Source organism: Onychostoma macrolepis, chromosome 22 (genome assembly GCF_012432095.1).
Source record: "Onychostoma macrolepis isolate SWU-2019 chromosome 22, ASM1243209v1, whole genome shotgun sequence".
NCBI classification, from domain to species: domain Eukaryota; kingdom Metazoa; phylum Chordata; class Actinopteri; order Cypriniformes; family Cyprinidae; genus Onychostoma; species Onychostoma macrolepis.
The window spans coordinates 13857063-13872222 of NC_081176.1; the positions used below are offsets into that span (position 1 = coordinate 13857063).

Sequence of the window (15160 nt, forward strand, 5' to 3'; positions counted from 1 at the left end):
TCAGCAGATGACTGGCCAGACTGGTGGCTCACATATTTGCAGAAGTAGTTCAAAGGTTGACTGGTCCAGGGTAAAACTGCTACCCAGATTTGTAAATGCAGTCAGGTAATCCTATTTCTTTTGCCTTTGCCATAAAAGGTGCTTATAGGGTCACAACCTGAGAAGGTATGGATCACTGTGAAAGTTAAAATACACGTTGTATCAGCTTCTACGCATTATAAAATATGATTATGACTATCATTATTATGAAATCCATTGTTGTAAAAAAAGAATTAAAAATTGTTTAAAAAAATTAAGTTGTTGCATAAATGTTTTAACCAAAGCTGCCAAAGAAAGGCATGGTATTTAAGTTACCTGTAATTTGAAGAATCAAGATTTTCGTGTTTTTTCACAAGATTTAAAAAGATCCTTCTTAACTGCATCGTCATCACATCTTGGTTTACAATTTTTCTATGGCAGATGATTCTCTCACAGACGATCTTGTAGCTGGCATTGAAGGTTGGCTAATTTCTGAAAAGAAAACGCATTAAAATCAGAAAAGATATGTCATGTGCCATAATTATTTCACATTGGCTTTTATTTTAAATTTAGTATAAATTGTAGCAAATCAAAAGCAATTGACATACATTGTTACGAATTATTTTCTTTTACCTTCATGAACCACTACACATTTTATTATATTGAATTACTGTGCCTAGAATTGTGCAGTCAAGACTGTTTACAGACAAACTGACAATATACAGACTATGAAGATGGTCGATGCTTTACTTTTGAAATGTGCAATAATGTGAGGGAATTCATATTTATAATTTGATAATGCAATATTGGGTAACACTTTACAATAACAGTACATGAATTATCATGTACTAATACCTTAACCCTAATGTGCTGTTGGGGACGTTTTCGTCCACTATGGGGTGCTGTTGAGTCTTAATTTGGCCACAACTTTCTCTGTGTTTCAGCAAATGGAATGATTTTTGGTGACCAATCTTATTTTTACACACATTTTGGGAAAATGCTTTGAAAATTTTCAAAAACTCAACCATACACTGTGGGCAAATTCACTACCCTATCGTTATGTTCGGGATGAAAACATCCACTAAATTAAACTGCTGTAAAAATGTATCAGATAAAAAAAAAAAATTCTATTTTTTTTGCATGAATCTATTAATCAACCTCAGTCCTGATCAAAACTACTAAATGTTTTTAAAAAATCCAGGATTTTTACTCTTTAATTGGCAAGTTCATAAATGATGTCACTGATTTGGGGGAAAAACACACAAAATGACTTATTTTCAATATAAAAAGTGATTGTGCACTAGATTTTTTTTTACCTTTTATCACAGTCGTGGACATGTGAAAGATTAGTAACAACATCAGCTTTGATTCATTGTTAGTTTTTGTGCAGCATCAGATTTTAATTTTTTCTCCCTCATTTACTGTTCGTGGCTGTTTTTGCCCCGTTGACTTCCATTACAACGACATTTTTTGATTGCAAAGCCATGACACCATATAATCATGCATTCTTGATTGTTGGTGGTTTTCTCTGTTGGGAAGAGGTCAAATTTGTAATTTTTACTGTTGATCACCAGGTAGCACCATTAACCCTTTAGATAGGCCTGCGCAAAAAAAAAAAAAAGCTTAGTTTCTGGCTTGTATATGGAGTTATATGGAGTATAACAGCACATTATAGTGTGTGTGTGTGTGTGTGTGAGAGAGAGAGAGAGAGAGAGAAAGTGTGAGAGAGACCTTTGCGCACTTACCTTGATGTATCTGAGAAAATCAAAATATGCACCTCAGATCTCAGAACTACATGGAGTAAACAAAAACAAAGTAAGTGTATTTATGCACCTGCTGCCTTTTGATGGTGAGAAGTACAGACTAAACAAAATGCCATCCGGCTGGTCATTTGATGGTGAGAAGAGCAGCAAGCAACATGAGAAAGGGCTTGACTTGTACCGAAGTTTTAGAAATGATTATGCAGCCTGACCCCTCCAGCGAGCTGCAGGATGTATTGTCCTTTCTGACACCACAGACTCAGGAGAGTCAGATCAATGATTTTGTTGTGGCACCCTCATCATCCTCTCCAGCTTTCACTGAAGGAGAGGAGGACTCAGAGGATCCTGGATCTGGGTGGATTGGGAGAAACTGTGAAGTGTGGTTTTCCACCAACGTGGAGACAACTCCTTTCTTCAGTCAGCACTTGCATCTGTTGTGGTGGACACACTTGCAAAGAGCACCAAGTGATATGCTGCAAGTCCTGCTGGAAAGACTGAAAACACACACACACACACACACACACACACATGTGCACACCAGTGGCGTTCCGTCCATATAAGCTGCGAATGCGCCGCATACCCAGGCCGTCTGAGAGAATGAGTTCACGGGCTAATGAATATAAACATGATTATAAGTTGATCCCTTGTCATTTGAGATGTGACTTAAAGCTTAATAAAGCGTTGGGAATAAGTATGTAAAATTATATATTTGAAAACAATGGTCATTTTCTGTAAATCTAGGTCAGTGAGACAGTACGGAAGCTTCCGGGTAAGCGGATTCTCCTCCGCTCTGTGGCTGTGACTCGTCAGGATTGTAGCGCGTTCTCAGTGTTTTGCTGGTCGACGGCTGATTTCATGCGCGAGGTAAGCTGTCCGCGAAGCGCTCGCCCAGGTGGAAAAATGCGCTGTTGCTGCCAGATCTCGATTTACCGAAAATTACATTGTGTTTGATGCAAAACTAACCCGACGAAATCATATGAAAAAAAACAAAACAAAAAACAAACATCATAACTGTATATCATGCTTTCTCAAGCAAAGCAAATTTTGAAAGTCCACTAAAAACATATCTGATCATAGACAATGTTGATGGCGTTATTGTCAACATGCCTAAGTAGTAAATAAATAAAAAAAAGTTTATAAAAATGTATATAAAATTTGAAATAATAACAAATATCAGGGAAAAAATAGGAAACAATACCTTTGTTTTCCGTATACTTGTGTCGCTTACAGTTAAAGTACTTCTGTGATGTTATTGTTGTTTGCAACGTTACTTGTCAATATTTTAAAGATATTATTATTATTATTATTTTATTTTATTTTATTTTTGGGTATTTTGCATGGTCTATTATTGTCATCCGGGTGGGAGTTTTAACTCCTATTCACTGGGAATAAAAAAATAAATATATATAAAAAAAAATTCATTCAGTTGATGCAGAGACGTAGACCGGGGCATCTCCCCACGCTCTGAATATTACGTATCATAACGTAACTACGTGTAAACGTTATTTGGCGGTTTTTACTTGGAAAATCAGTTGTTGTCTAACATTCGAGTTATCTATGGATAAACCTGAAACGATAGAAGAAGGATTGGAGATGAATTTCATTTACAAATAGCCTAAGGTATGAATGTGCATACTTTTAAATCGACACCTGCCACGGTGTTTTCGAAAGGGTAGTGAATTTGAACAATGCACAAGGGTTAATTAATAATTACTTGACTATGAACTAATGAAGAGTTAAGACATGTATTAATCAAGAACTAATGAAGAACTAACTTAACTACGACATGAGTCATATGAATTACCGCATGAATAACACCACCTTAATTACATGTTAGTTTCATTTTCAACATTTTCTATCTGTATTCACATAAAAAAGGGCTTGATTCGGTTGTTCTGAAGGTATGTACTTTGTTTTTTTTTTTACTAATAAGGTCTTTGGAAATGAAAATGAATGGCAAATGCGAAAAAAACCTATATATATTTTTTACATTTGTCAAAAAATAATAATAAATCCAGCATAAGTCTGAAAATTTTCACACAGAAATGAAGGCATGGTACTAGATCACAAATGCAATGTAGAAAAGACATGCTCACTCACATGCACATGCACACGCACACACACACACACACACACAAAACACACGTGTGACTGCAACAAAGAGCATTTTTTTATAGAAATCAAAAATGGCAAATAAAATCAATAAATTCTGCATAAATCTGAAAATGTCCACACAAAAAAATTAAAGCCTGATACTAGAGCACAAATGCAATGTGGAACCAGCATACTCACTCACATACGTACACTGTAAAAAAATGTACTGTAGAATTTACAGGATGTTACTGGCAAAAAAGTTGCCAATAAAATCTTGTAAAAATGATGTTAATTGCTGTAAAATGGATTACAGTATAATACTGCAAAGCAAATCACAGTTAATTGCTGTATGTGAAATACAGTAATTTGTAGTATTTTTACAGTAACTTTGAATTAAACTTGTAATTTATATTACAGCAATATTTTGTAATCTCACGAAAGTACAGTATTTACCTGGCAACAAAAGTTGCCAATAAAATCCTGTAAATATATTTTACAGCAATATTTTGTAATCTCACTAAAGTACAGTATTTACCTGGCAACAAAAGTTGCCAATAAAATCCTGTAAATACCCCTAAATCCAAGATGATGTTGTAATAATTTAACAATGAAAATGCTGCAAAGAATAATTTTTAACAGTAAACAGTAAAATACTGATTTAAATGAATTATCATGAGAACTATCTTAATACATTTACAAATGAATAAAAACCAAGTCAAAGATGTTGCAAATAAATATTTATTAAAACTGGCAGAAAGACATTGCAAGGCTTTTACTGGTAAAAATAAAAATGTCAGTCTTTCAACAGTTAAAATCTTATCATAAAAATAACATAGCATCACAAAATAACTACAAATAACTGTTATATCACAAAAAATTCTGAAAAAAGCCAATCAACAGAATTTGTATAATTTTGGTTAAAGGATTAAAATAAAATGCTGGAAGCAACATTATACCACAAATTCTGTTGTTTGAGCTTATGTTATATTAAATTTAGAATATTCCTGCAAAAGACAATTTAATAAATACATACTGAAAGTCCATCAACTTTCTGAGATGAGCACACACATGAGGGCTGTCCCTGAGACCTTTCCACTTGTTTTGCCTCTGTGTATCCGTCTTGTATCCAGTGAGTGTTGTGATTCCAACAAAACATCTGCACATAAAAACAAGCAGAAGCTTTAGAATAAAGTTCAGTATTGAATGAAACTAGCTCAATAAAATAAATGTAAAAATGCCACTTATACAATACTTAAACTAAATAAGTAAACTTTTTCACAAATGAAATTACTCAAGTAAAACATGTTACCTTTGAAATTAATTCAAGTGTGCAAAAGACGCCTGCTCCCGGGACGCCAGACTGAAGTTGTAATAAGACTGAAAATCCAGCCGCAAAGTTGAGGTATGAATTCACAACCATGTGACCCTCGAATAGGCCTAGTCAAAAGCCACTGGGTGCACCTGAAATAAATAAATAGAAGCAATAATGTAACTTACAATACAGTATTTCAATATAAAATGTAATCTAAAATACAAGTTTATCAAATGATTTACAAGAGAATTAATCAAAATTAATACATTACCTAATATAATCAGCTTCAGAGAGTCTTGAAGCATCAAACATTTCTCCACATCAGCTGCTATTCTTTGCACCTACAAGAAATAATGAAAATTATCTTGTGATTTAAAAAAAAAAAAAATGCATTTACATAAATGAGACCAAAATGAACACCCAAAAAGGCATATATTTTAAAATAAACTTTTACATTTGATTAATAAATTCAATTATAGCAATACATTGTAGAACTGTACCACCAATCAAATTAAATAATTTATAATGCAAAATTACAACTGTTATGACATTAATGTTTTACATAAATTTTTGAAATTACAAATAAGAAATGTTGGAAAAATGCAATGATACTTTTTAAACGTGAAACTAAACCGCCATTAGGTGGCAGCAAATAATTTAATGAGTGAGTCAATTGAGTCATTCATTGAACCGATTCGTTCAGAATGCTGAATCATTCAGTAAAAACACAGCTGAGTTTTGCTTTGATCTTTGTTTGGAACGATTTTCGTTGGTGAAATAAAACAACAGTCAATATTGTGTCTAAAAAGTAAGTAACTTAATGTTAACTAATTGTTTATTGAACTACGTAACATTTGCAATCGTGATAATCAGCAACAGATCACTTGTTATGCTACTTAACAATATCATGTGTTATAAATAAACTCAACAGTTTGAACATTTACCTCATGTTTCTTCCGTGAGTTTGTGTGCGCCGTTAAGGTTATTTGTTTGTTGAATGTAACATTAGCAAAATCAGAATCAGTCTTGCGTTTCGATGCTTCCCTAGTTTTTATTTTTCACTCGAGTTTTAATCAGGCTAACTTGTCTAATCGGGCATGTAAAGATGTATTTCACAAAAAAATTGCCCCGGACAAGTCGAGTAGCCTACAACTACAGTGGATAGACACAATTTCTCATTTACATGTTGTTTCTAATTATAGTAAGATGTCACGTCAATATGGTACAGTTGAACACATATAAACAAATTAAATTTCACATATTTTGCTGTTCGTCAGTTATTTCGACAGATAGTAGTTAACGTTACTATGATAATCGTTCAAACTGGGCATTACGTTAAAAGTTGGGTAAACACTACTTTAAATGCTCTCAATAAGAAAATTAAACTGCCAAAATGAGAAAAATGCAGCATTTAGCCTAACTATGCTATGATAGCAATTTCCATTTTACTGCACATACCAAGGCCGCTTGTCTAAATGTGTGATAGCAGGCTATTGTGACATGATATCACTTATACATTAACTTAAATAAATATAAAATGATATATTTCTTAAGTGAACTTACCAGGAATTATGAATAAAGCCTCTAATCTTCAATCGTTCTGGCACTGCTCCAGTCCGCTGGATTTCAGATTTGAACGATGCGCGCGCAATCCCATAATGCCACACTACAGTAAAGTAGTGTAAAAAGCAGGAGCTACAGTGATAACACCTGCTTCTTGTAAATTAATTACAGTTGACATGGAAATATACAGTTAACAACTGTAAAACCTTATTTGACCCATAATGCATTGCGAATTACAGCTACATCTTGTAAAATGTTTAAACAGTAAAATTTTGCTGTAGAAACTACAGCAATTTTTTACAGTGTACACGCATGCACACACACACACACACACACACGAACACACACACTATCTCTTACACACATACCCACCATTCATATCTGCTTATTGCAGTTGTTGTTTTTTAGTTTAGGTTTTTTTTTTTTTTTGGTTTTACTTACATGTAAAAAAAAAAAAATGTTTTTATTTTACTTTTTAGATTGAAATAAATATGTACCTGCAATCACGTTTTAGTGACAACTTGTGTGGCATTTCTGCAAATTTATGTGGCATTATTGCAAAAACGGGCTCTTCAAAATACATCAAACAACAAAAACAAATTCTAAACTTTGGCAAAAATACTGTTATATATATAGTACATCTTCATGACTAGATACACGGTGAGTGGGCGGGGGCACAATATTATTAAGTCATCATTAACTTAACATTAATTCATGCCTTGTTAATGTATCATAATGTCATGACTTTACTTGGGGGCACAATCTTATTAACTCATCATTAATTACTTATAACTTAACATGAATTCATGAGTTGTCAATGTATCATGTCATGAATTGTCTTGGAGGGCACATCTTTAAGAAGTTATCAATTACACATGTTTTACACATATTCAGCTCATCTAAATCAGATATTTGGTGTTTTTTGGTGGTTTGTAAAAAAGTGGAAGAGCAGAGGTCACGTGGCTGCATTTGGATGGAGAAGGAACTGAACGGTAGGAGGAAGGTTAACATTTTGAAGGAGCAATAGTGGCCCAAAAGAAGAGCAAGAACTCAAGACAAATGTCTGACTTCAGTGCATTATTATGATATAAAGACAGTAAACCAATCCATAACATAACCATCATCTCTATGCTAACACTGATTTTAAAATTGCATCTGCTTAATGAATACATTATTGTAGGAGGGCAGCAGTGGAATCACTCCAAACAGGATGAGATGAAGTTGTTTTTAATTATGAATGCATCATTGTGCGTTGGATGAGTTGGTTAAACGTAAATATTGCAAGAAATCCACTGTCATTCACTGATGTTTGTGACATAGCTGCAGGTGGAACATTTATAAACAATTTTGCAGTGTGCCATTTTCATGAATCTTTCTTCTAGAGCATGTTTGATTTAGTTTACCCCAAAGTGTTAATTAATACATTAACTAACATGCAGGAACTAACATGTAATTAAGGTGGTGTTATTCATGCGGTAATTCATATGACTCATGTCGTAGTTAAGTTAGTCCTTCATTAGTTCTTGATTAATACATGTCTTAACTCTTCATTAATTCATAGTCAAGTAATTATTAATTAAGGTATTAGTACATGATAATTCATGTACTGTTATTGTAAAGTGTTACCCAATATTGTAACTCACTGTTCTTCGGAGGCCCCAGTAACTGTTGCAGCAGACCAGGAGAGCTACCATCCTGCAGACTTCAGTTCCAACCCACCTGTCTGTAATTGTCAAGTAGCCCTGAACACTTTGATCAGCTACTTCAGGTGTGTTTGATTGGGGTCAGAGCTGAAATCTGCAGGACAGTTGCTCAGGGTTAGAGACCCCTGCAGGAAACTGTCAAGAACCTGGCACACTGTCTGAAACATGACTTGTGATATCGCACCTCCAGAGACACAGAATTTTTATGCACAAGAATGTTATGCCTTCTTTCATCTCAGTCTATCAGTTTCACACTCTTAACCCGGATTAGTTGACTTTACTAGAAATTCGCGAGGAAACCCGTTGCACTAAACAATTTTAGTTTTTACACAGGGTGAAACTAAACTGGTTCAGTTGTATTAACATAGAACCTTAAGTTCATGCAATAGACAAATCAGGTTTACATTAGTAGTCTTTACTCAAAATCATTAGTTCACAATTATTATTTGGAGTATAGGTTGTATAAAATAGCTATTTCAAGTTACAACTACAAAAACATATATTAGCAAATAACATTAACAAATGTTTTTAAGTAATGACATTTATGTAAATGTCATGTAAATAGACATAGATTGAGATTTATTGTATTAAACATTTAGTTTCAAATAAATTAGAAAAAAAGAAAAACAGATTTCAATGCACCAATGTTTTTTTTGTTTTTTTTAATTGTTCACCAAAGAAATGGTAACACGACAATACATAAAACTTGTCAGCCACAAGACAAGTAAAAATAAGCTTTGGAACAGCTTGTTAACAATTGTAACTATTTTGTAGAAGAAACATGAACACACAGTATTCAAGAATATATGCTATATCCCTTGTGAATGCCTGGATGTGCATTAACAACTGGGCTTAAATTAAAACAGAGGCAAGTCTCTGTAACTTTAAACTTGGCTGAAGAATTCTGTGAACGCACATTAACTGAGCACTAACAGCACTAATATGCAGAGACAGAATACACTTTAATGTCTTGTACGGCAGAACACAAGTGACTTCTCATGGAAGCTTCTTGCATTTCCTAACATTGTAGGACAATTTTTCAGAGTTTGCGACCTGGGTTTTAGTTCACTGTGGCCCAAAATGAGAAGTACCTGTTGGATGATCTGGAATGTGTTCTTCATAGGTTTAGGATAGTTGCGTAAGTCCATACAGAATGCACATAGCTTTTGACAAGTCTTCAATATTGTCCATCGCAAAATCTCCTTCAATGAGGCTGGATTGAGACGGAGAGAGGATGAGAGCACATCACCTTCATGCTCAATCAGGATGATTCCAATGTCCAGGTGGTGGAATGAGTAATCGTCATCAGAGTCCTAACAACGAAAGAGCACAATCATGAAATTTCTCATTATATAACCATAAATAAATGAGAAGAAATTTGTTACAACTGCTGGAGTTGATTAAATGAATAGTCCACCAAAAAATGTTAATTCTCTCTCCTCAAAATGATTATTTAAATTTTGGTAACATACTGTAGACTTTTAATGGAGGGACAGAAACTCATGATGTTCCATTAAAAAAAAAAAAGTTAATGCAAAAATGAAAATCTGCTGTTAATTTACACACCCTCAGGCCATCCAACATCGCTGAGTTTTTCTTCAGTAGAACATTAAAGATTTTTAGCTGTAACTCTGATTCTTGGTAATTCATTTAATGCAAGTCAATGGCTACCATCACTTGGAGTAAAAAAAATTTTAAACTGTTTTATAAAACAGAGGTTTTATAAAACACAGGAACTATCAATTAATGGTGAAATGATTATGTTTTATGTCCTGTTAAATATTCTGAGAGAAAACAGTGGTTACTTACAAAGCATGCTTTGTAGAAATCTGTAGGGTTGTCGCAAAGGGCAAAAGGGAGCCCTCAGAGCACCAGAAACCTAGTATCAGTCGGCTCTTTAGTCTGCTGAGTAAAATGAATCGATTAATAAAATGAAAGAAATTATCACAAGAAAGCAGAACCAGTCAAGCACAATTTTGATTGTATTATACAACCAATATTGTAAACTTTTGATACATTTTCATTACTTAAGCTGTGAAAAACAATGCAATGCAAGTCTATAATGGATATAGAGTAGACCAACCTTGATTTGTTGTGAAAGCGGTCAACAGCTGCCCAGCATTCCCTCTTTAGACTGAAATATCTCAATTAGATGATTGCTTGAGATTCTTGCCCACAATCCTGTAGAACTCCATGAACACCTAAAACAGAGAAACAAAGTGTTACATTTCAAGACTAACTATAACTTTTAGCATAAATGTTTAGCATATGCACATCACTTTAAACTCAACAACTCAGTTGCAGTTATTATAAATAATAATAGTTACGAATATATATCTAAGAGACAAACTAGCATTAACAAAAATCTAATTCATGCACATGTGCTGATATTAAACGACTGAAGCTAAGGGTAATGAAATGCTAACATTACAGCTAAACTGAACATGCAGAAACACACTTGCTGAACTTATCTTAACTGTGAACCAAAAGAAACACGGATTTTAATATTAGCATTATAGCTTCTGTGAACCGACAGGGGGGAAACCGTCGATCAGTAAGTTAGGCCTATAAGACTACTTTAGCTTTAACTACAGTAACGCTGTCATCGGACCGGTCTTTTGGATAATCAATTTTCCCAGAAAGATAAAGAGAAAGAAGCTAATTTACACACTCACCGTTTCATGATGTTTTCCAAATCCATCGTGTGCATCATCAACCGTCTCAGGTCTCTTCAAACATCGCGCGCTCACAGACGTGTTCGAATGGGGCTCCTCCCCCTTATTAGAGAAACTTAACACATTAAGCTGTCTCTACTTAACTTAATCATTGCATGTAATATTTCGTCTGATTACTTCAAATAACTAATTATATTTAGTAATGGCGACGTGTTTTACAAAAACAAGAAAGAATAATTAAAGACAGCTAAAAACCTTTATTTAAAACAAAATCCGGGTTTAGAGTGCAGCTAATTTAATTTCAGATAAAATTAATTTCATTAATTTGTAAATAATAAACATTAAATAAAAACTGTGTTTGCAGTTACACAATACTGAGTGTTCTGGCTGTGGCTGTATGCAAAACATCAACATGCAAATCTGACTCTGACTGTACAATAAATATTAAATAAATAGTCTAATTGAAAGTTAGTCATGATAATGTTAGCCATGATAAGTTAGCCATATGGCATCTTGGACTCATGTTTACATGTCTTTCTGTCTTTTCAAAACAAATTTATTGGTTAAACATTAGAGCATGCTAGTGTGAAAAACTGCATTTTTTTTTTTTTCATATTTTAATATTGACGAAATTATCCACAAATAATACTTTTTTTCACTCAAAAACTGAGGTGCGTAAGCTCGGATTAATGAAGCCTACGAAAAATTAGTTCCAAAAATGAACACAAAACTAGTCCTAATTGAAAGAAAACAAGCTGACAAAAAGATTGATACCAATATTAGGTGATAATATAGCATAACAAGAGATTTATAAGCTATTTTTGTTGGCCGGTCAAAAAAGGGAACACCAAAAGTGCAACAAGGTTGAATAAAATAAAAAATGTTTTATGAAAATTAACAATTTTTGCAGTGGAAGTAGTTTACATTTACATTTAGTCATTTTGCAGACACTTTTATCCAAAGCGACTTACAATTGGGGAATACATAAAGCGATTCATCTTGAAGAGGCAATCAGACAGAGGAAGTGCTTGCAACAACCAAGTCTCAGGCATTGTTAAAATAAGTACAAGCTAGCAAGGGAAGAAATAAATAAAGAGAAAAAACTTTTTTTTTTAAGTTTAGGATGAAGTCAAGTAGTGTCGAAAGAGATGAGTTTTCAGATGTTGCTTGAAGATTGGCAGGGATCCAGCACTCCGGATAGGGGTGGGAAGATCATTCCACCAGCCAGGAATGGTGAACGAGAATGTCTGGAGAGTGATTTTGAGCCTCTCTGTGATGGTACCACGAGGCGTTGCTCACTAGAAGATCTCAGACTTCTGAAGGGGATGTAGATTCGTAATAGTGAGTGGAAGTAGGCTGAGCCAGTGGTTGTTCTATATGCAAACATCAATGACTTGAACTTGATGCGAGATGCAACTGGTAGCCAGTGCAAGGAGATAAAGAGAGGTGTAACATGGGCTCTTTTGGGCTCGTTGAAGACCAGTCGTGCCGCTGCATTCTGAATCATTTGTAGAGGTTTGATTGTTTTTGATGGAAGTCCAGCCAGAAGAACATTGCAGTAGTCCAGCCTAGAAATGACAAGGGCCTGGACAAGAAGTTGTGCAGCATGCTCTGTCAGAAAGGGCCTGATCTTTCTGATGTTGTGTAGTGCAAACCTGCAAGATCGAGCAGTCTTTGCAATGTGCTCTTTGAAGGTCAGCTGGTCATCAAAGATTACACCAAGATTTCTGATAGAAGTTGATGGGGTAAATGTAGAAGTACCTAGCTGGATGGTGAAATCATGCTGTAGAATCGGAGTGGCAGGGAAAACAAGAAGCTCAGTCTTTGCCAGGTTGAGCTGTAGGTGATGTTCTTTCATTCATGCCGAGATGTCTGGCAGGCAGCCTGAGATCCGTGCAGCTACCGTTGGATCATCTGGTTGAAAAGAGAGATAGAGCTGTGTGTCATTAGCATAGCTATAGTAGAAGAAGCCATGTTCCTGTATGATGGGACCCAGTGATGTAGTGTATGTGGAGAAGAGGAGGGGTCCAAGAACCGATCCCTGAGGAACCCCAGTGACCAGTTGATGTGCTTTGGATACCTCTCCTCCCCAGGCCACCCTGAAAGACCTACCAGTGAGATAGGATTCAAATCCCAGTGATGCCCAGTGATGAGAGGGTGGACAGGAGGATCTGATGATTGATGATGTGTGTGAGTGCCGATAAGAGTGTGGGAGAGATTACTTAGAGAAGGTGTGAGGGGATTGGGTCTAGAGGACATGTTGTAGGATGGCTGGGGAGGAGAAGTTTGTATTTGTGGAGCTGAGAACTGACTACTGATTGTTCTAGTTTTGTCTGTGAAAAAAGTGGCAAAGCCATTGGCTGTTATAGAACTGGTGGGAGGTGGCCCACTTCTATAAGTATTTATGCCCTGTGTGAACAGTCAGTAAATCTTAGTCCAATGAGACATTAAGTAACATTTTCGGGAGAAAGAAAATTCTCTCTGGGTCAAAATGACCTGAACACAACATGAGGGTTAATACCACTTCTGAAAGTTATTTGAGGTGAAACATATCCCACCATTCATCATGTTCAGAAACTTTACTTAAGTACAGGTATGGGTGTCATAAGGTCAAAAAATATTTTTAATACGACTTCGTATTTAACGTGAATTTAATAAAAACATTGTAAGTTACTAATTATAACACTATCATTTTACACAAAGACAGCAAAGAACATTTATATTATCAAAGAACATTAACATTGACTTCAATCTATCCAGAGCTAATCACTATCAAAAACTCCCGTTATAATCACTGAAGCTGTTTACACTGTGAAATGAATATCTTACTTACATCGTACGCACATCTGCACATCTTGTTTCTGATGAGAGAATTTGCCAGAAAGCAGAATTCAGTCAGCACACACCAAACAAAACACCGGCTTTTCTGTGGTGACTGATCTGATTGCGTCTGATTGGCCATTGCGTTCATAAGCTCAACAGAATCGTGTGTGATTGGTTATAATGCGCAGCGCTGTAAAACACGTCTGTCTCTGGTTCTGCGCAGATTTGAATTTAGCAGCTGGTGATGTGCTGCACTGAACTTTCTAATCACACCGGTGTGATTGTCTCAAATATAAAAATAAATTATTCAGCTTATTTTGTCTTTTGGAAGCTACATTCAAAATCCACTTGGCTCAAAAATCTGAGGAGGCACGTGCCCACTCGATTTGAATGGGCATGACTCCTCTGATTGTACACACCCTATGAATTCTGGGATTTCTTACACTTCAATTCTCTCAAGTCTGCCTTTGATGCATCTTCGGCATCAACACAATTTCATGTGTCCTCAGAACTAGCATTCTTGAGTATTGGAATTGGTAGTTCATGATGACATGAAACAAGAACACAAGGATGCAAGATCACGTAACTCGTGCTGAGAAACAACCCTTGTCTTTTTGGCTTTCCCTACGCTGACTGAATATACTAGTTGTGATGTCATCACAGTGAGGTGAAAACATACATTATAAGGAACACGTTAACTATTTTTCAATCTAAAAAACAAATATGAAACTAAAATAACTGCAAAAATTGCTCACTGAGCAAATTATTCTGTATGGTTATACAATAGTGGATATCAATGGTAAAACAGCTTATTAGGCAGCTCTGTCAAGAAAGTAAAAACATGGTAAGCCCCAAAATCAAACAGATTAGCCTACTTCATGACTTTCAGATATAAAAAAATTATTAAATGACAAATGACGCAAATAGGAAAACATGTATAACATGTGAAAACAACGCAAGCCTTCTCATAGCCTATAATAATGAGTTAATGTTACAATATTTAGGGTAAAAAAATCATAATAACGAGAAACATTCTAGTAATAATGACTTAATTTCTCATCACAATTATATTATCTCGTACTAGTTTCTCATAATAATGAGACAATGTACAGTAATAATGAGAAACAAATTTCCTTTTACACAATTACTTAATTACATGTACAGTAAAATGAGAAGAATTATAATAATGAGAAACATATTAATGACTTGGTT

The 15160-nt window shown here is 34.9% G+C and overlaps 2 long non-coding RNA genes across 2 annotated transcripts; both read right to left on the reverse strand.

Moving 5' to 3' along the window:
• Window positions 1-4605: 4605 nt before the first annotated feature.
• Window positions 4606-6822, reverse strand: LOC131529921 (uncharacterized). The gene is made up of 4 exons (XR_009268251.1): window positions 6748-6822; window positions 5456-5525; window positions 5182-5333; window positions 4606-5028 (listed from the first exon to the last, which is right to left on the reverse strand). It is a non-coding gene; the product is annotated as an uncharacterized LOC131529921 (long non-coding RNA).
• Window positions 6823-9278: 2456 nt separating this feature from the next.
• Window positions 9279-11218, reverse strand: LOC131529922 (uncharacterized). Its single transcript, XR_009268252.1, has 4 exons — window positions 11126-11218; window positions 10534-10651; window positions 10260-10352; window positions 9279-9763 (listed from the first exon to the last, which is right to left on the reverse strand). It is a non-coding gene; the product is annotated as an uncharacterized LOC131529922 (long non-coding RNA).
• Window positions 11219-15160: the final 3942 nt, after the last annotated feature.